A 23,834-nucleotide genomic window follows, 5' to 3' on the forward strand; every position below is an offset into this window, starting at 1 on the left:
ATTAAAATGTTTGTGAATTCTACCATCCTAAGTAAATTGTAACTAAATTTAACTAAATTTTTTTACTCATATTTTTGTTATAGCTCTTGGGTAAACATCAAACCACACTGCATGCATTGTGACAAGGGTTTAATATATTATTACTACGGAAGAAGCCATTATTCATGAAAGACAGGTCAGGGCATGTTGTCTGTTTAAATTTGGCTGAAAAGCCTATAACATGCTGTTTAGTGTAGGCATAGTTTTAAAGAGAGATGCAGATTTGTTTTGGTGGTTGGGAGGTTGGAAGGTAACGCAAAACGTGTTCTTCCGCCAGCGTTGATAGTGACTGTCATGAAAACATGCTCTGCTATAAGATCTAATAAGATCTAATGTATTTGACTTGAATAAAGCAAGTTAATTTAGATGTGATCCCATGAAGCACATTTTTAGGTTAATGATACCTTTATCTGTTTGTGTTTTCTCTCTCCTCTATCTCTTGCCCTCTTTTTGCTGTCATATTCACAGACACTCGCCTTTGGTCCGGGGTCCTGTCAGTCATCTTTGCCCAAGTGATGTCATCACCCTTCTCTCGCCAATCAGCAGACCACAACACAATAAAACAGTGTGCCAAAACTAATGTGGGAGCTTACTTGTTTACTTGCTCATTTGCTTACAACTCTGTGCTGTTAACTCGCTAACTAATGTAACTTTGTTAATGGTGTTGTTTTGGTATTGTATGTTAATGTACTTTTGTACCAGTCTCTTTTTGTTTGATTCACCATCTTTGAACTCGTAACTTGTAAACCTTCGTGTTATCATAAACGGGGAAAAGAGGACATGTAATAACTTGGGGCGAGTGCCACCCCATGTAATTTTTTATTTCTTGGGTGAGTGCCACCCCCTGTAATTTTTTTAATTCTTGGACAATTAGGGTAGTTTAGATAAGGCGTCGCTGACACTGAAGATTATTTTTCTTTATTTATTTTATTTAGACTGTTTAGAGGTTTAAATGTGAAGAGTTTGTTTTGTATGTTTAGTTATTTTCTTTGGCACCGTCCATGTCCCTTTTCCCCTCCCCGCCTAGTGTATTTGTTAACTTTGATATGTATAGTTTTGTATATATTGTAAATATTTCTACACTTCATTTGCATTTACCACTGAAGTCATTGTATATAGTAAACTCATTCATTTTTGGTACATCATGGTTCTGTCTTTGCTTCCCAGCACTCAAATAGTATACCATCTATCTTTCATTTAATGTTATACCCCTGTTACCCCTAGACACAAAAGGGGTCGTAACATTATTGGGGGCTCGTCCGGGATATATATTGGCCTATCCCGAGGAATTATTTCCACTATTTTTGTGCTGGGGGCATGTTGGTTGAGCAGAATAGCGGATCTACGCATGTTGGATTAAGGTTGTGTAATGTCTTGTTAGTAGTGTGTTGGATAGGTGGAATAGCTATGGCTTAATTTAATTTACAAACCTTTACTGAAAATCTTTCTAGGACAATTTGATAAATGCAGGAAGGATGACTTGTTGAGCATCGCAGGTGATTACCATATTTCTGTATTTAAGCAGTCTCTTAAGAAGGAGATTAAAAATGTGGTGTTGAATAAGCTGGTAGAGTTAAATGTACTGATTGTGCCAGGTGCGGTAGAGGCAGCAGGACCGGTTGGTGCTGACGCGGGTACTCCTCATGATGCTGTGCCGGGCAAGGTTGCGAAGTGAATCGGTAACTGCGACTGAGGCAGAGGCCGAGATCAGGGCTGGCTTACCGCCCTTTGATCCATTCTCACCTGCTTCCATGGGTTCTAAGGAGGAGGCACGACTAAAGGTCCATCTTGCTTGCTTGGAAATGGAAGCATGGGAGAAAGCCCAAGAGCATCAAGCCGAAATGGATCTGTGTCTTGAGAATGTGGCTGAGAAACAGGTAAAAATGCGACAGCTCGAGCTAGAGGCAATGAAGACTGTCGGTGGCTCAGTTGCGCAGCCGATCCTCACTCAAGTCTCTAATGTCTCCATGGTTGCCACTCCACCACCAGCACCAGATACATTTGATGTAAGCAAACACATTGCATTAGTACCTCACTTTAAAGAAACAGAGGTGGATTCTTATTTTAAGGCTTTTGAGCATATTGCGACTTCACTCCATTGGCCGAAATATGTGCGGGCTCTTTTACTCCAATGTAGGTTGTTAGGTAAAGCCCAGGAAGTGTGTTCCACTTTATCTCTGGAAGATAGTTTAAAATATGAGACTGTTAAGTTGGCAATTCTCTGTGCATATGAGCTAGTTCCAGAGGCATACAGACAAAGGTTTAGACACCACAAGAAAAATTCCAGTCAGACATTTGTGGAGTTCGCCAGAGAAAAGAGTATTCTTTTTGACAAGTGGTGCAGTGCATGTAAGGTTGATCATTTCAGTTCACTGAGAGAATTATTTTTACTTGAAAATTCACAGGATGTTTGCCAGAACGTGTCGTAGTGTACTTGAATGAAAAGAAGGTAAGGTCGTTGTCAAAAGCCACCATCTGTACATACAGAGAAGACTGAAATGGTTACACCTTCTCAGGCTCATTCTCCTCGATTAAAAACAGGCCCCTTACAACCTAAAGAGGAAAGGGAATGTTTTTATTGTCATAAATCGGGTCATTTAATTGCGGACTGTCTCGCACTGAAGCACAAGCAGCAACAACTGCAAGACAAAAGTGTTGGTTTGGTAAAAACTGTTTCTGTTCCTGAGTTGTCCAGTTCAGCAGAAAATTAAAACGCTCCTGACTCCAGTTACAAACCTTTTCTGATGACAGGGTTAATCTCGCTAACTGGTAATTCTGTTGATCAAAAGGAAATACAGGTATTGCGAGACATGGGAGTGGCCAAGTCATTTATGGTTTCAGATGTTTTACCATTGTCAGATGAATCGTATAGTGGCTCAAGTGTTTTTGTACTGATTGAGATGGGAGTCTTTAAAGTACCTTTACATTGTGTGCATTTGAAATGCGCATTAGTCACAGGCTTTGTACAGTTTGGTGTACGCTCCTAACTTCTCGTAAAAGGAACAACTTTTCTTCTAGGGAATGATCTAGCAGGAGGTAAGGTGATGCCCGTGTTAGAAGTATTTGACACGTCCAGTGTGTATTCAGTCTCAGATGACTTGTCCAGAATTTATCCAGATGTGTTTCCTGCATGCGCAGTCACACATGCTCAGTCTCGGAAAACAAGTGATCATATTCCCTTGTCAGATTATTTTATGTTGCATATGTTTGCAGATTATGCGACTTTACCTCAGAATAATCTAGAGTTGACTTCTGAGCAGAAAGATGGTTCAGAAGGATCTGATGGTACCATAAATAGCTCTGACACTTTAAAGTTGTCTGTCACTTGTGCTCAGGTTATTGTTGATGTAGTGGTGTTCTAGTGTTGACACAGTCCTGGATTGGAATGCAGTATTCAAATTTATGATTGCAGATGCTTACAGGTAGCATGTGTTATGCTTAGCACATGAACATTTACATTTTACATTTATGCATTTGGCAGACGCTTTTATCCAAAGCGACTTACAGTGCCCTTATTACAGGGACAATCCCCCTGGAGCAACCTGGAGTTAAGTGCCTTGCTCAAGGACACAATGGTGGTGGTTGTGGGAATTGAACCAACAACGTTTTGCTTACCAGTTCAGTGCTTTAGTCCACTATGCCACCACCACTCCGAACACCCACTGTCTGGTCATTTGGGAGTGACGAAGACATATAACCGCATTCCCAATGATTTGTTTTATTTTTTGGGGTTTTATTTTTTTTTGTCAAAGGTTAAAGAGAGTTGTTGGAAAGTATTGTCATACTTGTCACACCTGTCAGTTAACAGGTAAGCCGAATCAGCTGATTCCCCTTGCTCCGCTTTCACCTATTCCAGTTATAGGTGAAGCATTCAAACATGTGATTGTTGATTGCATCGGACCTTTACCTAAAACCATGTCCGGTAATCCATTTTTGCTAGAATTATGTGTACAGCTACTAATTTTCCCAAAGCAATTCCATTGTGAAAAATCACAGCACCTGTTATTGTGAAAACATTGAAAAAGTTTTTATCTACCTTCAGACTTCCTAAAATTATACAAACAGACCAGGGTTCTAATTTTCTGTCACGGCTGTTTACACAGGTTTTGTAGACTTTAACAATTTCTCACAGAGTGTCTAGTGCGTATCATTCGGAAAGTCAGGGAGCCCTTGAAAGATTCCATCAAACATTAAAAATCGATGTTAAGAAAGTATTGCATGGATAAAGGGAAAGCGTGGGACGAGGGAGTTCCATTAGTTTAATTTGCAATATGCAAAACGGTACAGTTTCAGTCCAGCAGAGTTAGATTTGGGACACACTGTTAGAGGTCCACTTAAATTCTCGAAGAGAAAATTTTGGAGATTGACTTGAGTCCAAAGATGAATGTGTTGGACATTGTTAGTCGATTCAGAGAGCAACTGCATTATGCTTGGGTTTTTGCTCAGAAGTCTCTGTCAGCTGTTAAAACCGGTATGAAGAAACGGTATAATATGAAATCTGTTTCTCGTTCTTTTCAACCTGGTGATAAAGTATTGGTATTATTGCCTGTTCAAAGTTCAGCCTTGTCAGCCTAATTCTCTGGTCCCTATGTGGTGGCAACGAAAATCTGTGAGACTGATTACATAATTCACACAACAGACCGAATACGTCAGTCATGTTTATTCCATATTAATATGCTTAAGGCTTATCACGTAAGAGAAAACTTACACAACAAGTCTACGGAGGTGGTCACAGGGCCCGCAGTCTCTTCTGTAGCAGTGGTTTGTGGAGTTACACAATCCTCAGCTGGTGCGTTTTGCGCAGATGAAGATGGTGTGGTGCTGCGAAATACTCCTCAGCAGTGCACTAGACTGTGTAATTCAGAGATACTGAAATATTTATCATCACATCTTACTCAATTATCAGAAACCCAGAGGCAGAACATTACGGATATTATTACTGAGTTTCCTTCTCTTTTTGGTGATGTACCGTCTCAGACTATGGTATTACAGCATGACATTAATGTTGAAGGCACTGTGCCTATTAAGCAACATGCTAATAGGGTTAACGCTGTCAAAAGATCTGTCATGAAGTAAGAAACAGAGTATCTGTTAACGAATGGGTTAGCCAAACATAAGTGCTCCTGCGTACCATGTTCGAACGGCTTGAGAAAGCCACATTAACACTTAACCTCGCTAAGTGTGAGTTTGGTCAAGCGAAAGTGACATATCTTGGTAAAGAGGTGGGTCAGGGACAGGTAAAGCCTGTCGAAGCGAAAGAAACGACCATTGCAGAATTTCCCGTACCCGCCTCCCGGCGTGAGTTACAGCTTTTCCTGGGTATGGCGGGTACCGTAGCTTCTGTAAAAATCTCTCTATGGTTATTCATCCTCTTACCAGTTTGCTTAGTCCTATGAAAAAGTTAATGTGGACCGAGGACTGTCAAATGGTATTTGTGAGTGTTTAAGCTCTCCTATGCAGCATACCTGTCTTGGCTGCAACAAACTTTGACAAACATTTTAAATTAGAGGTAGATGCTAGCGCTGTAGGGGCTGGTGCAGTAATTATACAAGAAGATACAGTTGGCATAGATCATTCAGTCTGTTATTTTTCACAGAAATTCAATAAACACCAAGTAAATTATTCTACTATCTTATAATGGCTTTGTAGTTTTTTAAAGTTTACATTGGTTCTACCAATTTACCCATTGTGGTATATACCGAACATAACGGCTCATATTTCTGCAAGGTATGTATAATCAAAGTCAATGCTTCATGCGCTGGTCTTTATTTGTACAACCTTGACATTCGACACAAAAAAGGATCAGAAAATGTGCTTGTTGATGCTCTTTCAAGAGTTTCATTTTTTTATATGCTTTGTTTACTGTGGTCTTTGTGTTTTACTTACTTGAACTGTAACAAACCAAAACTCTTCGAACTCGTAATTTGTAAACCTCCATGTTATTATAAACGGGGAAAAGAGTACATGTAATAACTGTCAAGTGACACACTGTATATTGTGCAACACCTAGGATTTGTGATTTTGTATAGATTCACTAGGTTTTGGGGTGAGTGTCACCCTTTGTAATTATTTATTTCTTGGATAGTTATGGTAGTTTAGATAAGGCGTCGCTGACGCTGAGGATAATTTTATTTCTTTTTTTTCTTTAGACTGTTTAGAGGTTTAAATGGGAAGACAGTTTGTTTTGTATGTTTAGTTCTTTTCTTTGGCACCGTCCATGTCCCTTTTCCCCTCCCTGCCTAGTGTATTTGTTAACTTTGATATGTATAGTTTTGTATATATTGTAAATATTTCTACACTTCATTTGCATTTACCACTGAAGTCATTGTATATAGTAAACTCATTCATTTTTGGTACATCATAGCTCTGTCCTTGCTTCCCAGCACTCATATAGTATACCATCTATCTTTTATTTAATGTTATACCCCTGTTACCCCTAGACACAAAGGGGGTCGTAACAGTGTATTTTACAAGGGGCAGACCCTATTTGGGCTTCTTGCATTAAAAATTTGAAAATCTCTGTATTAGGCAATCATACATTGAAAACAATTAAGTGGAATAAAGGATATGCCATATTTCCTCTTTCTTTCTGTTATGTATCAGCAAAAGATGTGCCATACTAACATGACAAAAGGAACAAAAATGTTAAAGCAAATAATGAAGATTCAAGATGATTCATGTTGTAACCTGTTCCGTGTTCCAGTGCATGATTTTACAGAGATTACGTCTGCGTCAGTGTCTGTGCTCAACAGTCAGGCCTTTATTGTACACTGCAAACATGCACAAAGCGGTATGATGGTGATAGTCAAGATCATTTCTGTAAAAAAGAAAATGAAGCTTGATTAACAAGTGCTTGAGGGATATGCAACATTTTATAATCATATTTTATCATATATTTTACTATAAATTCTCATCCCTGTCCAGTAGGTGGCAATATGCACAAAGAATGAAAACTGGCAAAAACAAAAGAAGAAAGTTAAAGTGTAGATTTATAGTAAAAAAAAAAAAGAAAAAAAAAAAAAAAGGACTTAAATATGAATCTGTTTCTCAGCCACACCTATCATATCACTTCAGAAGACATGGATTTAACCACTGGAGTTGTATTACTTTTATGCTGCCTTTATGTGCTTTTTGGATATTTAAAATTTTGGCAACCAATCACTTGCATTTTATGGACCTGCAGAGCTGAGATATTCTTCTAAAACTCTTCATTTGTATTCTGCATAAGTAAGTCTGGGATGCCATGAGGGTGAGTAAATGATGAGAGAATTTTCATTTTTGGGTGAACTATCCCTTTTATACAGTCAGTCAAATTTATGTTACATTTTAGCACACAAGATAACATAGAAACATTTTTAACTGGTGGTCTCAGAATTTTGGACCCCATTATACAAAACAATAGAATACCAAAATCAAATATTAATGAATATCTCCTGGCAAAGTGGAAAGGCTGTTTCATTATTATTATTATTATTATTATTATTATTATTATTATTATTATTATTATTTTCAATGAGCTATGAAAATTAACTCACAGGCAATTATCATACAAAACACAACATTTTGATAAAGCTTTGATCTTTGAGCCTCGCCATGAATCACCTTTTTACTCTGCTCTTTTTCACTTTCTACTTGAGCCTCTTTGCTTTCAAGCACATTTACATTAAGCAGAAACTCCTGTCTGTCTGTACTGAAAATGAAACAAATGTCATAATGTTTTTTTGACCTTTTCTTTGTTTCCCCTCATTTCATTGTGGCGGCATGTATGGATGCTTGTGTGTGCGTGCTTGAGGTGGTCTGTGTGTGTGAGGGAGAGTTTGTTTTCCAATTTTTCAAAAGTGTGATTACAATAAATGAGAGCTCCAATCCATAATCGCTTCAGAAAGTCTTTTGTAATCAAACAAAAATGTGACAATTTGGCTGTTGTGTATCAATGGAAACATTCATTAAGTTCCATAAAATCACATTTTTATGACAACTTCTGTTTTTTATATTTTTGTTATGCAGTAGCCTAATGAATTAGAAAAGCAATTAGTCACTTGAAGCTGTACTATGTCATAAAATATATGATAGATATGACTAATACAATTTCCTCTCCAACGAGATCTAGATCATTGGGGATGGAGTTACAAACATAATTTATGACAAAACTTAGTGTCCACCAGAGTTTGTTTTCTGTTGATCTACTGTTTCTTAATGTCCTGCAACCTCCATCCAGTGCTGTGAAATAAAAATATAAAAGATACGGATAAAAAAAAAAAGAGTTCTGTTTTCAATGGCCTAGACCCCATTTGGTCAACATGAAATGCCGTTTACAACCCATTTTGAAAATGTTGAAAAAATGTTGGACTCGACATTATCAAATTGATTGGATCAGGAAAAGGAGGCGTTATATACCAGAATGGAGTCTGTTGGAAGGGTTGAAAAGAAAAGGGATTCTGTAATATTTTATAGGAAGGCTGTATACATTTACATTAGTTAACGCAATAGTTAACATGAACTATTAACTTGAGCCCCCAGCTATTATTAGTTCTTGTATTGTGCATGTAAATATTCACTCATATGAGGAAGGAATCAATGGTAGCAGCTCCACTGGAGTGCAGGGAATTCCTTCTAAACCTAAACAGCAGAAATCTAAAGAAGAACTAATGCACTTCAGGCTTTCCGACTGCTCTGTCTGGCATTTTTACATTTCCTGTGAATTTCATTTGAAGCAGACAGAACATTACAGGGCCTTTAGAGGGGAAATACCATCCACATGTTTTCAGTTTGAAATGGGAACTGTGGCATTCCAGTGGACAGAACAGGATCAAAATCTTACATCAAACGACATTTAAACTTTTATGGAATCTTTTCTCCAATAAAGCACATGCCACCTGTAGAAGTACAGCATACGTTTGTTCCTGTTCTGAAGTATAAATTGTTTACCCCCAGTTTTAGTTATGCAAATTATTTATTTTTAACAGTAAAACTACCTGTTTGCCAGTGATGTCAACTGCATTTCAATCTTTCCATGAACTTTGTTGCATTGCTATTTTAGTCGCAGTGCTCATGTTGCCCTTTATATTGAGCTTTGCATACAGCTGTAATGTCTCTAAAGATAGTAAGTACCAATATTAGTAACATATCATGTATGAGTGCATTTTCCCTCATTTGACAGAAGTACACAAGTATTAGTTACTGGTGCTTAAGGCAAGCATTTCTATTATTGTTAATGTAACGGGAGCCAGCTGGTACGTAATTGCTGTGCAGTGTGTGTAAACCTCACTCCCCTGGCCTCAAGAGGCACACTAGCAACTGACGCTAGAGGCTGTAGCCTTTAGCCTCCATGTTAGCACATCCGCCTCCCATGCCGGCTGACGCTGGTTCGAATGCCACTCGCAGTGGGCCAAGCAGGGCCGTTTACATTAACATTTGCTAAAGAACAGTCGAACACTTTAGCAAATGAATAGCAACGACCTGGGAATGACCTAGAACGACAAAGCAATGTGCTAAACACAGCTCAGGACAGTTTAGAAACTGTATAGTAACACCCTTGCAACCACAAAATACACTCTAGCAAAACTCTAGCAACCACCCAAAACACCACAGCAACCAATTAGCATCACTTTGGCGACCCCCAAGAACACTCTAGCAAAACACTTACAATCACTTTAGAGTTCAGAACACCCTAGCAATATGTTAAGAACCACTTTGAACACCATGACAACCACATAGCAACCACCCATAACACGAACTGTGACTTACTGTCTTAAAACGCTAGTTGAACGTTATGCTCTCTCTGGCGTAAAAACACAGAGGTTATTATCTTGGTATAGAAGATCTCTGCTTTGGCACCCAGGAGTTCAGAACACCCTGGCAACCGCATAGCAACATGCTGGAAATGACCCAGAACACTTTAGCAAAAACATATCAACCCCCTACAACACTCTAGCACTGAGGCAGGAGCAAATCTAGTTTAATGCTAGAACTAAACCTGTGTTACCCTTGAAGAGCATCAAAAAAGACATTTCACAACTTAATTTCATTGTGTAATGTAGAGATTAGGCAGTGATGTATGATAGTGGAATGTCTCCTCACACAGGTAGTGTAGTCAAACAAGACGTGCAAGCACTATGCGCATGATGTAGGTGTGTTAATATTTGTGCCTATAGTGCTTGTATGTTTGAGTGGGAGTGAGGCGTACCCTACAGGAAGTGACTCACTTGATATATCTATTGATTGAGCTGTATCATAGAAACATGCCAAACACAAATTTATGAACACAATGAGTCTATTTGTAACAGTAGTGTTCTATTTGTAAGCGTTTGGTAAGTAACTAGGCACCACAGTTTACACACAGACACAAGACTTGCGAAATGTCAGTGATGACCCTTTCAAACTCTGTTCGCTTTGCAGAGATTACATCATTTCGCCTTCGTCATATGGTAAGAGCGCAGCCACACAGCTGCAAATGACAAAAATGACAACAAGGTGCTTGAAAGGAGAAGTCCCTTAAACTATATTAGAAGACTTTTAATTTGACCATTTCATGTCATAGGCATGTGTCAGCTCAAGCATCTATAAACACACTAAGTCATTTACATAGACTTGAGATAGAGTTCTGGGAAGTTATATGACATCTGCTGTAAATTTGGGTTGGTAGTTGCTAAAAAAATAACAATTAATATGAATATGAAACATAACGCCAGGCTGTTTTTGGTAGTTCTTTCTTTTCATGGTAGTTCTTGTGAAATTCTATAAAATTTGACTAGAATAAAATGAATTGTTATGCAGCAGCTAATATATGAATCAGTATAGCTTATATCATTATAGCTTTTATATGGAATATTTATGCTTTATATATCCAAAGAGTGGCATGGAATTAAAAAATAAAAGAGGTAATTCTGACTTTTATCTCACAGTCACAATTATGACTTTATTTTTCGCAGTGGAATATAAACTTGCAATTGAGAGATATAAAGTCGTAATTGTGAGAAATAAAGTCACAATTGTGACATTTAAACTAAATTGTGATGATTTTTTCGAAACTAAGGTGGCAATTATGTGATATAAACTTCCAATTGTATGAAATAGAGTTGCGATTGCAAGAAATAAATTCTAAATTGCAAGAAATAGTCGCAATTGTGACATCTCTCGCAATAACAAGTTCATATCATTCAATTGCAGCTTTATATCTTCCAATTCTGGGTTTATATCCCACAACTATACAACTTTATTTCTCAGAATTGTGAGAAATAAATTTAGAATGACCTTTTTTTTAATTTTGCATTCCAATTTTTTTATTCATATTTCATTTTACTGAGTCAATTTTATTTCATTTCATATTATTTTTGTTACTGTACTTTTTATCAATTTCTGTGTAGGTACAATCGTAGGTGAAATCTTAAACAATAGTATGACTTTTCTTTTGCTAAAATCGGTCTGTGCGTACCGAATTTCGAAACACTGCCCCCTGTGGCAAAAACAGTTATGTTGTTGGGGCATATGGGCCCCAACTGAAATGTCCACAGAGGGGCGCCAAAAGCGTGTGGTTTTCAGCTGTACAGGCTGTAATACAGTGAAGATGAATGCATATTTTATAAACTGAACCCCCAACCCAAACCCCAAACCTAAACCTAACCACCAGTGCTGTAAAAATGTTATGTTAAGGGGAAAATGCAACCTTCAAATCATGCTCGTCACTGATTATGGGAACACGATTACTTCCTGGTTTCAACACGGGATTTAAACCTGGGTCTCCCATGTTGCTGACTCAACTCGCTTTTGGGTCGCACCAGAGGGGATGGTAAAATGCTGGAACTGATGCAAAAACGTCTGATAGGAGATGCCGCTTTTCAGTGAGTTGGCATAATGTGGCCAATCCTAGTGTACTGGAACTCTCTGAAACAACATGCTGACTTCTCATGTGATCATGTTGACCAAAAAGCTATTGACCATTTCCACCATTGTGCTCTTGAAAAAAGAAAGATGTAATGTTTCATAGATTTCATAGAGCATGTCACACTATATGGGGTAAGTTTTCAGTGTTTCAACTAAATTAAAACAGTAAAGAGAACCAAAAATGTAAAAGGTAACATACAAAAACATCAAACCATTGTTTTGGCCAACAAATACTTTATTGTAATGAATACATTTTATAAATTTGAAACATTTAAAACACATGCAACAATTTGCACCAGTTTAAATGAATATCCCTAGTTCAATACAAGTTACGCTCAACTGACAGCATCTGTGGCATAATGTATTTCGTCTCATCCCTCATTTTCTTGAAAAAGAGGAAAAATGGAGGTTACAGTGAGGCATTTACAATGGAAGTGAATGGGGCCAATTTTTGGAGGGTTTAAAGGCAGAAGTGTGAAGCTTATAATTTTATAAAAGCACTTACATTATTGGAATTATTGGAGCTGTAAATAGTTGTTTTTACAGTCATTTTAGGGTTTTAGGGTTTATAGCATTATGTCGTCATGGCAACAAAGTTGTAAAATTGGCTATAACTTCACACAGATGCGGTTAGTAAGTTTTTAATCACACTAAAATAATGTTTCCTGTCTGTTCTTTTGAAACAGTAAGTACTTTAATGTTTACGGATTGGCCCCTTTACTTCCATTGTAAGTGCCTCACTGTAACCTCGATTTGCTTTTTTTAAAGAAAAGGAGAGACGATACCACCCCTGGAGTCGCGAGTTCAAATGCAAGGTGTGCCGAGTGACTCCAGCCAGGTCTCCTAAGCAACCAAATTGGCCCTGTTGCTAGGGAGGGTAGAGTCACATGGGGTAACCTCCTCGTGGTCATGATTAGTGTGGTTCTCGCTCTCAATGGGGCATGTGGTAAGTTGTGTATGGATCGCAGAGAGTAGCATGAGCCTCCACATGCTGTGAGTCTCTGCGGTGTCTTGCACAGCGAGCCACGTGATAAGATGCATGGATTGACGGTTCAGAAGTGGAGGCATCTGAGACTTGTCCTCCGCCACCCGGATTGAGTGAGTAACCACGCCACCACGAGGACCTACTAACTAGTGGGAATTGGTCATTCTAAATTGGGAGAAAAGGGGATAAAAAATAAAAAGGAGAAAACAATTACAAAACAATTTAAAAAGGAGAGAGACGAGTCAATATAACTTTTTTGTGGTAATCAACATTATAACACAAATGCTGTCGATTAAGCTTAACTTGTAATGAACACAGAATATTACTTTAAATGTGACCCTTGCCCCTGTAGTTACTTCTTTTTACATAATAGCTTTAGCAAAAATTTTATTATATTGGAACATTAGTTTGCAGGATAAAATTCACAAAACTGATTCTTATCTATGAGGTGTTTGAGCTAGATGTATGAAACCAACATAAATAACCACTGCTAAAGAAAACATTTCTGTCATTGTACTTCCTTGAATGTTCACTCTGACTGAAAAGCCTTTTTCACACGTGGTTTCTGTTTTTCACTTGATGTTTTAGTGTCAATGTACAACTTCTGTATTTCTTAAGAAAAAAAGCGAGCATTGTCTCTCTGACAGACAAAAGCAGGGTGCCACACGGCTTTATCAACAAGAGTGAAAGAGAGAGCAAGAGAAGACGTGACGTAGTGCCATTATGACAGCTCGCTGCATTGCGTAATTACAAAGAAGTTCTTTGGAATCACATGATTGCTCGATTAGCTACTAGAGAAGTTTATATTTGATTATGGAGTGCACTGGAAATATCTGTCTGCCAGGCTGCATTTGAAAAAATAACTTTGATCAAGTCAGATGTCATGAAAGTATTATTTAGATTTTACCTGTTTATTAAAGCAATTTAAAGCTGAAAACAATTACTAGTGGTGCTTTCTTTTGCTAATAGTAAGCATTAGCATTTAACTATCATGTGACAAAGGTTGGCTGGAGCAAAAAGATGTTCAGATCAAATTTTTAAATATTTTCTCAAAAGCTTTCAATCCTGTCTAAAATCCAGTCTATTTTTTTTTTTCTTCTTTTTTAATGCAGTAGTTTACACATGCACATGTATGTGCATGTGCATGTTGTATGTGCACACATACAACGGACCATCAATTTGAATTCTGGTAAATGCAAAAAGTTGAGTTTGTTCAGTGTGCATGCATATACAACAACGCAGATGGTTGCACGCCTTGATGTGGCTGGTATGAAAGTGTTTCCTGGTGTTACAGCTCCAGTAGTTCTCATGTGCTGTGACACAGGTGTGCGTTTTCAGTTTACTGTAAACGTCAGTGTAGCAGGAAGAAGAAAAAGACAAAGGGTTGTAAGAATCGTGACTGTTTATCAACAGCCCCTTATTTCTCTGTGGTGAGAACTTTTTTTCTCCCACTCAATACTCAACATAAAAAAAGAAATCTATGGGCCTGATGTAAAAAACTTTATAATTTATTGCAAAGCTTAAGAATCTACAGATATATGCACATATTAAACAAAATTTTTTGATAAAACGGCACCTCTTAAACCCAAAACACAAGTTCTTAGGCATGACACAACACTTATCTGTGGTTACATCGCTGTAAAACATTGCCTTAAGCAACGTATTGCTTTTATAAAATGGCAACAAGAGCAATATGATACAAGACACCAATGTTCAATAAATAATTTATTTGTAATAATGATCAGAATAAACAAATATTCTGCCAAGTAATATAGTTTATCAGCCTAAATGTAGGCCACTTACGTTTGCTAATGTAGTGAGATAGACTGCTGTCTTTTATAATTCCCCTGGTTTAGTCATTTCAGTTGTATTGTGTATAATGGTGACTTTACCTTTTATGTATAATATATTTGAACTATAGTTAAGGGGCGGGGCCAGAAGGGTGGCACGGGGTGGCAGCTGTCACCCTAAAAATGAGCTTTGTCACCCCACTTGCCACTCCAACTCAGACCCCGCTCACATCCTGGAGATGGTCCGCAACGGCTTAACCCGTCCGTGTCGCCCATGGTCCATAACAATGTTCCGCCCGTGTCTGGGAGGACACAGCGATCCGCCTCAGTAAACAAATCAACCCCAACCCCCGGTCATGGCGTACGTTCGTGGGGTATATTAGGGCAGCTACGTGCCGCTTAGATGTGCGTCACGGTCTAATGACTATTCTATCGGACTCTTCTGCTCTAAAGGTATGTGTTGTTGTTTATGTTAGATGTTAGGCTAACCACTTGCTAATGTTAGTTTCTCTTTAAGTGATAGCGGTTGTTTATGCGAGGCTCGTACCAAGCTTCACTGGCCGACTTCTGCCTTCTTCCAGTCTGTTTTCGCCTTTGGTGTGTGTTCGCAGCCATGTTTATGGCTGTCACTCCAACTTTTCCAGTACGTGAAATCGTTATATACATTGGCAATTTTAAAACATGTCCGGGTTTAATTGATCACCAGAATGCATCTGTCTGCACTGAAGCTGCAGGCCTGAACTTCCGACACTGCTGTTTAGTTTAGTTTAGTTTAGTTTAGTGTTTTGTTTTTGTTCTGTTTTGTTCTATTTCCATTTAAAACTCAGTCGCTGGCTCTGAAAGCACTGTTTTGGGACTCACAGAGACAAGTGTCTGTACGTCTTGAGCCAATGAGATTGTCATGAGTTTGGAAACTGTGTTATTTCAAACAATTTTCATTTTTGTTATTATCTGTGTGAAGCTGATCATAGCATGGTGCTTTGTTATCAGCCTCTCTCTCCCCTACTCTTCACACTTTTTGTTTTGTGTGAGTTAAAACCCTTGTTTGAGTTTGTTAGCTCTGTGTCCAGAGTTTTTGACTTGGTTTTGTTAGTTTATTATGATCATTTTTATTTTGTTAATTTTCTCTTGGCTTTTCTCAGGAGCTGAGAGCCCCAGTGTAGGGGGCTAGCCATTCCCTGCTAAATGGTGGGGGTGCCCCTGTCACGTGCTGAGTGCTGTGTATTCACAACTGATTCATTGGTGTGGATTGTGTGAATGAGGGGATCGCTGCGCTCGACTAGCCTACCTGCTTCTGGAAGACTCAGCCCTCTGTGTTGCACAAGCAAAGATATACTTGTTTTGTCTTTTTGAGGGTAAAGCCTATTGTGAACCACGCAGCAGGTTGCCTGTGCTCATAATTTGAATACACTTTTAATTGATTGAGTGTCTAGTGCCCTTCTGATACATGTATCTTAAAATAAAGAATTATTTTTGTACTTTGGTAATCATGTCTCTTGCCCTTTTGTTTCGGAACCACTATCCTGTGTGCTCTTTCTATTTTTGATTGGGTTAGTATTTCCCTGTTAATTAAAGGGTGGTGTAGTCAGCTTTTCTATTGGTTGTCCCTAAAAAATTAGAATCAGCAGCATTCTCCCCACTCTGCTGGAGCTACAGCTCTATCCTCTATCCCCCACTCCGCTACACTAAGTGTTGTGAAGTAACTAGCTAAATGTAGCAACACAACTAACTTTACATATTTCAGTAGCATGACAGTAGCTCAGTCAGCTATTTTCACAGAAAACAATGCTGTGAGAGATAGACTTACAGTTTCTCCAGTGGCATGCACTGTTTAAAGCTGTATAAAACTCCTCGATCACATCTAATTTTCCACATTTCATGTTTTCTGAAGTTTTTTTGTCTACTGAAATATCTTGTAAAGACATTTTGTCAGCGGAACGATTCACTACACATTGAAGGGACTGTAAGTCTATCCCTCTCTGCCTTGTTATCATTCCCATCAAAATGAAAGATGGTGCTTCTGTGAGTAACTTCCATAGTGTAGCTTTTCCAGTAACTAGCTACATTTTCCAGTGATTAGTGCTGTAGTGTCACACAATGCTACATTTGTCACATTAAATTGCGACTCAACAATTAATCATTCACACTCAACCAAAACTGTTCTCTCTCTCATATGTACAGCTGGGAAAACCAAATCATTGAAGTGAATTGGTTCTTTCGGAAAGTTTATATAAATGAACTGGTTACAATAATCGAATCACTTATATTTAGCATTAGAGCGGCAATTAATTTTAGTTAGTCGGTTCTTTCAGATGGTTCATGTAAATTAACTAGTTCTCATAAATTATTCACTGATTCACTTGAGCCCTGCCAGAGACTATTTAGCCCGAGACGGAGCACTTGTGGGAGAAATGGGGGAAATTAGAATGCCCAATATAGTGGATGTAGAAAAGGAAGTCCCGCCCTACAGGTAAAAGATCCAATTACCTTTTAGATATAGACATCACTTTTCAATCAACTTGAGAGCACATATGAACATTAGCTGTCCAAATCAGTGGAATTTTATGAAAGTAGGAACTCACAAGGTAGTAGGCAAATCGTGTAAAGCTGTTGAAAAATGCCCATCCCGGTTTGAAAACACTATTTTTGTTCTGCAGAGGCACAAGTCTTGCCTTAAAGGGCCTTTGTCTTTTTATTTATTTTATTTTTTTTTAAAGAGAAATATTTTGTTATTTGCTGCTGTTTATCACTATATTTTGACTCCAGTTATATATAATAGGGTGTTTTCTAGTTTTAGTTTATATTTAGTAGAAATTGATATGTTCAGTTTAATATTGTCCCCCTAATTGTTTGTCAATCTAATTAAATCTAATAAAAAAATATCACGATCGTTGTATTTAAAAAAAAGAATTCTTCTTCAAATAGCATCAATGTAGTTAGCTCCTTTTTATTAGTACCTCATAGTGTAGCGAACTACTTTTTTTAAAAGTCTCACTTGCCTGTAGTTTAAAAATGCTACGTTTTAGAGTAGTGTGGCGGCGGGGGCGGGGTCGTGGTCGAGCATTCATCCAGAGAGAGAGCGGTAAGGTGCATACACCTGAGCCCGATAATGACTAACACCTGTTTCTAATTGCAGTAAGCATCGGGGAGAGTGATAAAGAGCAGCCACACCAGAGACCAGGGGGCAGAGCTACCAGATAGAAAGCGAATGAACTGAGTTATGATTTGATCTAATGAGTATTGTGCTGAAAAGCCATTTTTGAGTTTGTTTAATTAAAAGTCCTACCTTGAGTTGAAATCCTACGTTTCCCGTTTCCTCCTTTCCCACCCAACGAACCTCTTCACACCGGTGCTGAAACCCGGGAAAATTGGAGGAAAGTATGCCATCATGGAGTCCATGCAGTTGGCCGAAGTCCTCAAGTCCCTCAACGGTCTGCACCACACCCACCATCAGACCCTGCTTGAGCTACACCAAGATCGTCACTTCCATGAGATCCTTCGAGCTCAAGAAGAGGACCGGCATGTGATCCGGAGTCTCCTCAGCCAGGAGAAAGCCCCGGCTGCGACCGCAGACACAGCAGCCCCCATGCCCCCGGCCGCTCTCATGAAGATGGGGGCAGAGGATGATCCCGAAGCTTTCCTGGATCTGTTTGAGCGGACGGCCGAGATCTGGAGCTAGCCACGTGCCCAATGGGTGGCCAGGCTCATTCCCTTGTTGTCCAGGGAAGCCCAACTTGCAGCACAGCAACTGCTGGTGGCAAATCTCCTGGTATACAATGATCTGAGGAAGACCATCTTGCAGCGGGTCAGCCTCAGTCCAGAGCAGTATCAACAGCTCCTCCGCTCGATGAAGTTGGAGGGGGCCGGCCATCTGTTTGCCTTCACCCAACAGTTTCCTGCCGGAAGTGGCTGCTAGCGGAGGACCGTGACGTTGAGGGAGTGATCAACCAGGTGGTGCTGGAGCAGCTGATCCATCAGCTACTGAAAGGAACAGTAGAGTGGGTCCAGTGCCCCTGTCGCTGGAGGAGGCTGTCCAGCTGGCGGAGGACCATCTGTCGGCATACCAGAGGGTGTAAGAGCCCTCCCACTCTCTCTCCCCTCCCCCTATGTTTTCCCCAGTCTCTTCCCCCCTCCTCTCACTCTGCTCTCTCCCAACAGCCCATCCCAGCTCCCCGGAGGCGTGGAATCCTGCCGCCGTAGCCGGTTCCCCATTCGCGGGAAATTGTTCCCCCCCAGGGACTTCATTGCCTCATCGCTCTCCCCCTCAAGTGGATGTACCCACCAACACAGGTGCGGGCGTAGCGCCTAGGCCAGCCTGCTGGAGTTGCGGGAATCTGGGACACTTCCGGGATCAATGCCCCGTGATGGAGCTGGGAACTGTAGTCCGGATCCCCGACACTCCACGGGCTGCCCCCGATAGAGCCAGAGCGTACAGGATACCGGTAAGTGTCAAGGGGAGTACTCATCAAGCCTTAGTGGATACGGGCTGCAACCAGACCACTATCCACCAATGTTTGGTTCAACACGAGGCTTTGGACACAACCAAAAGGGTGAGGGTGAAGTGTGTGCATGAGGATATTCACAACTACGCTGTAGTGACCCTCGTTATTACATTTCGGGGAAAAAAGCATAGAGTGGAGGCGGCGGTTAGTTCCCGCTTCACCCATCTGCTAAGTCTGGGAACTAATTGGCCAGAGTTTAAAAATGTGTTAAAGGGAATATGTGCAGATGGGTCCTGCATGAAGGCTTCTAGATGTGAAATGTGTGATGCCGGGAGGCGGAGCCGGGGCGTCTTTGTCAGCTCCATGTCAGGGTGATGTGAGGGAGGGGGAGGCTTCGGCCCCTTCCGTCCTTAGGGGATTTTCAGAAAGGGATTTTCCTCTAGAGCAATCAAGAGACAAAACCCTTAGGCATGCCCTCAACCAAGTAATGGTCAACAACTTCAACCAAACATTTGCACTTTCATATCCCTATTTTGCGATAATAAAAGAACGGTTGTATCGTGTGACACAGGACGCTCAAACAAGAGAGGACACAACCCAGCTGTTAATACCACAGAGCCGCCGGGAAATTTTATTCCAGGCGGCTCATTATAATCCGATGGCGGGTCACCTAAGGGAGAGGAAAACACTGAACCGACTAATGGCCTGTTTTTATTGGCCGGGCATTCGCGGGGATGTTCGCAGGTGGTGTGCGGCATGCCGCAAATGTCAGCTGGTGAACCCACCGACCACCCCAAGAGCGCCATTGCCCCCTTCCATTAATCAAGGTCCCCTTCAAAGGACTTGGCATGGACCTCGTCGGGCCATTGGACCGGACAGCATGCGGACATCGCTTTGTCCTAGTTCTGGTGGACTATGCAATGCGATATCCTGAAGCAGTGTCTCTGCGCAACATCTCAGCATGCAGTGTTGCGGAGGCACTCTTCAAAATAATCTCCCAGGTGAGGATTCCGAAAGAAATCCTCACTGATCAAGGCACGACATTTATGTCACGGACACTCCGCAAACTCTATGAATTATTGGGTTCATATGGGTTGCTGGAGCGATTTAATAAAACCCTGAAGAATATGAATCGTAAGTTCGTAAACGAAGATGCTACAAATTGGGATAAATGGCTCGAGCCCGTTGTTTGCAGTGTGAGAGGTCCCGCAAGCCTCCACAGGGTTTTCCCCATTCCAGCTGCTGTGTGGGTGGCGCCCGTGCGGTGTGCTTGACGTCATACAGGAAACTTGGGTGGAAGGACCTTTAACCAGTAAAAGCGAAATTCAGTACATTCTTGATCTTAGAGAAAAACTCCACACTCTGGGGCAACTAACAGGAATGTCAGAAACGTCAAAGCCGACTGTATAACAGGGGTACTCGGCTACGTGAGTTTGTACCGGGAGACAAAATGCTCTTAATTACTTCCCACACTGAGCTCCAAATTACTCGCCAGGTGGCAAGGACCATTTATAATCATTTCGATTATGAGGTGAAATTAACTGATAGAGGGGGCGCACGTCAAATATACCACCTCAACCTCCTGAAATTATAGAGGGAGGCAGTCCCTGTGACGTTGGCTATGGTAGTCCCGTAAAGGGCAGAGCTCAGGCCGGAGGTGAACACAAAACCCAATCATATCGCCCCGGTCACTTGCGGAGACCACCCCTCACTGTATCAATTCACAGAGGTTGCCAAGTTGCAGGAGGAATTTGCAGATGTGTTTTCCCCTCTGCCGGTTCAGACGAACCTCATCCAGCACCACATCGAGACTGAGCCGGGGGTAGTGGTACATAGCCATCCCTACCGACTGCCCGAACACAAAAAAAAAAATATTTCAGGAATAATTGGATGCAATGCTCGATATGGGAGTAATAGAGGAATCCCACAGCGATTGGTCCAGCCCAGTTGTTCTAGTCCCTAAGAGTGACGGGTCGGTACGGTTCTGTGTGGATTACAGGAAAGTCAACGTGGTGTCTAAATTTGACGTCTACCCAATGCCTCATGTTGATGAGTTGCTCGATCTGTTGGGCACCACTCGATTTAATTCAACACTGGATTTGACAAAGGGTTATTGGCAGATCCCCTTAATGCCAATATCCCGTGAAAAAAATGGCTTTCTCCACACTGTTTGGGTTACACCAATTTGAGACACTTCCGTTTGGTTTGTAGCCTGGCTACGTTTCAGCACCTCATGGACTGAATTCTCAGACCGCACTCTGCTTACACTGCTGCCTATCTGGATGACATCATTATATACAGTAATGATTGGCAGCGGCACATGCAGCATCTGAGGGCAGTTCTGAGGTCGCTGCAACGGGCAGACTCATGGCAAACCCTAAGAAGTGCACAACTGGATGGGTGGAGGTACAGTATCTAGGGTTCCACTTGGGCCACGGGCAGGTGTGTCCCCAAATTGATAAAACTGCGGTGATTGCGACCTGCCCGAGACCCAAGACCAAAAGGTGAGACAGTTCCTGGGGTTGGCTGGCTATTATAGAAGATTTGTGCCTAATTATTCGGACGTCACCAGCCCGCTGACTGATCTCACTAAAAAGGGAGTTCCAGACCCGGTCCAGTGGACGGAGCAGTGTCAACAGGCTTTTACATGGGTGAAAGCCGCACTTTATGGTGGGCCGCTTTTACATTCACCCAATTTCTCTCTCCCTTTCATTCTACAAACGGACACTTCAGACAGAGGGCTGGGAGCCATGCTCTCGCAGGTGGTGGAGGGGGAGGAGTGCCCGGTGCTGTACATCAGTCGCAAGCTCTCGCTGAGGGAGACTAAGTACAGCACCATTGAGAAAGAGTGTCTTGCCATCAAGTGGGCGGTCCTAACTCTCTGCTACTACCTGCTGGGGCGGGCCTTTACCCTCTGTTTGGATCACACCCCACTCCAATGGCTTCACCGCATGAAAGATACCAACGCACGAATCACCCGGTGGTATCTGGCTCTTCAGCCATTAAGTTCGAGGTGGTCCACAGACCAGGAGCGCAGATGGCTGTCACAGACTTCCTTTTCAGAAATGGGGGGGAGTGGTAGACAGACCGGATGTCTCCCTGGCCTGAGTCGGACAGTGGGTATATGTGTCGGCAGGGGCGTGGTCGAGCATTAATCTGGAGAGAGAGAGAGGTAAGGGTGCATACACCTGAGCCCGATAATGACTAACACCTGTTTCTAATTGCAATAAGCATCGGGGAGAGCGATAAAGAGTGGCCACGCCAGAGATCAGGGGGGAGAGCTACCGGATAGAAAGCTAGATAGAGAGTTATGATTTGATCTAATGAGTATTGTGCTGAAAAGCCATTTTTGAGTTTGTTTAATTAAAAGTCCTACCTTGAGTTGAAATCCTACATTTCCCGTTTCCTCATTTCCCACCCAACGAACCTCTTCACAAGTAGCTTGTAGCTACAGTGGCTACAGTTTCAAAGTAGCTTCCCCAGCACTGTGCCAAGCAACATAACAACTTGCGACATTAATATAGAATACAGAATTTAATGTGCGATCACAGGTTTGTCTGTTTACTCTACAGGGGATTAAAACATAGCTCATCTCATCAGATTTTAGAGTCGGAACTAGCGTCATTTTGTAAATCACCATTATGCCCTAAAGCAAAGCATTTTACTCCTTTTAACTCCATACATGTAGTGTGCATTGTGTTGAAATGAAATGTCTACAAATGTAATTTAATTTAATCAAAATGTAATTTAATGAAGGGTTAAATTCACAGATGCATTTTTTATGTTGCAATGATATATGTGGCGATGTATATAGCAGATCCCGCCACATGTACTCACACAGTCTTACACACATACACTCATTCTCTGTCACACATTCTCAGACAAACCCTCACACACTTCCCAGCTGTGTAAGTACATGCATTCCAGTGCCGTTAGGTACACCACAACACAGCGTGACTTCAGAAACCTGATTGGTTTCCCAGCAGAATGAGTTAAAAAGTTGCAACAGTCACACATCTTCCCCTTTATTACAGTCTCTACTGAGTAAAGTGAACAAACTAAGTTAACAAAAGCTTTTTGATAACGGGAGGTCAGCTGTCCGTGTACACACTAGACTGAAAAAAAACAACTTTTGATCAAAAGGGTTATGCTTAAATGCTTCAAAGTTTCTTTGTAGACAAATATATTAATATGAATTATGCCTATATAGGAATTTCTTCACCAAAAAAAGTTGATTAAAGACTTATTTAAAGACTAATTCAAGACTTTGTGTGTGTGTGTGTGTGTGTGTGTGTGTGTATAGGGACAACAATTCACAATTAACAATTAAGTTAACTGATAACTTAGTTTGGGTATAAAAATTCCTTAGTAATCAGGCAAATAGAATCTGTTGACTTAACTTTATGTATACTAGAAGAAAATGTCATTTTATAGTTATTGCTTTTCAGTTGAAACCAATACATTATGCTCTCTCTTATGTAATTTCTTGCTTTATGTCATGCTATGTGATAATAAGTCACTTTTGTTATCCAAGGTTGTTCCCTTAAATACTCTGTAAAACATTGACTGTAATCCTGAGCGTCCTCATATAAGTCAAAGTCTTACTGGAAGAGCCTTGTCAGACACAGAGGGGAGGAACATTCCCGCTTCCTAACATGAACATCTCTGAATCAACTTTAACCTTTCCAGAAGAGA

At 40.7% G+C, this 23,834-nt stretch overlaps 1 long non-coding RNA gene across 1 annotated transcript in view; it reads right to left on the reverse strand.

Annotated features, from left to right (window-relative positions):
- Nucleotides 1–6,596: 6,596 nt before the first annotated feature.
- The window catches only part of LOC127450442 (uncharacterized), a 47,001-nt gene continuing 29,763 nt past the window's right edge, over nt 6,597–23,834 (reverse strand). Inside the window, exon 3 of the long non-coding RNA XR_007898994.1 lies at nt 6,597–6,856. This is a non-coding gene — a long non-coding RNA (uncharacterized LOC127450442). The remainder of the gene's footprint in view (nt 6,857–23,834) is intronic.

The sequence above is a fragment of the Myxocyprinus asiaticus genome, chromosome 13 (assembly GCF_019703515.2).
Source record: "Myxocyprinus asiaticus isolate MX2 ecotype Aquarium Trade chromosome 13, UBuf_Myxa_2, whole genome shotgun sequence".
Lineage (NCBI taxonomy): Eukaryota > Metazoa > Chordata > Actinopteri > Cypriniformes > Catostomidae > Myxocyprinus > Myxocyprinus asiaticus.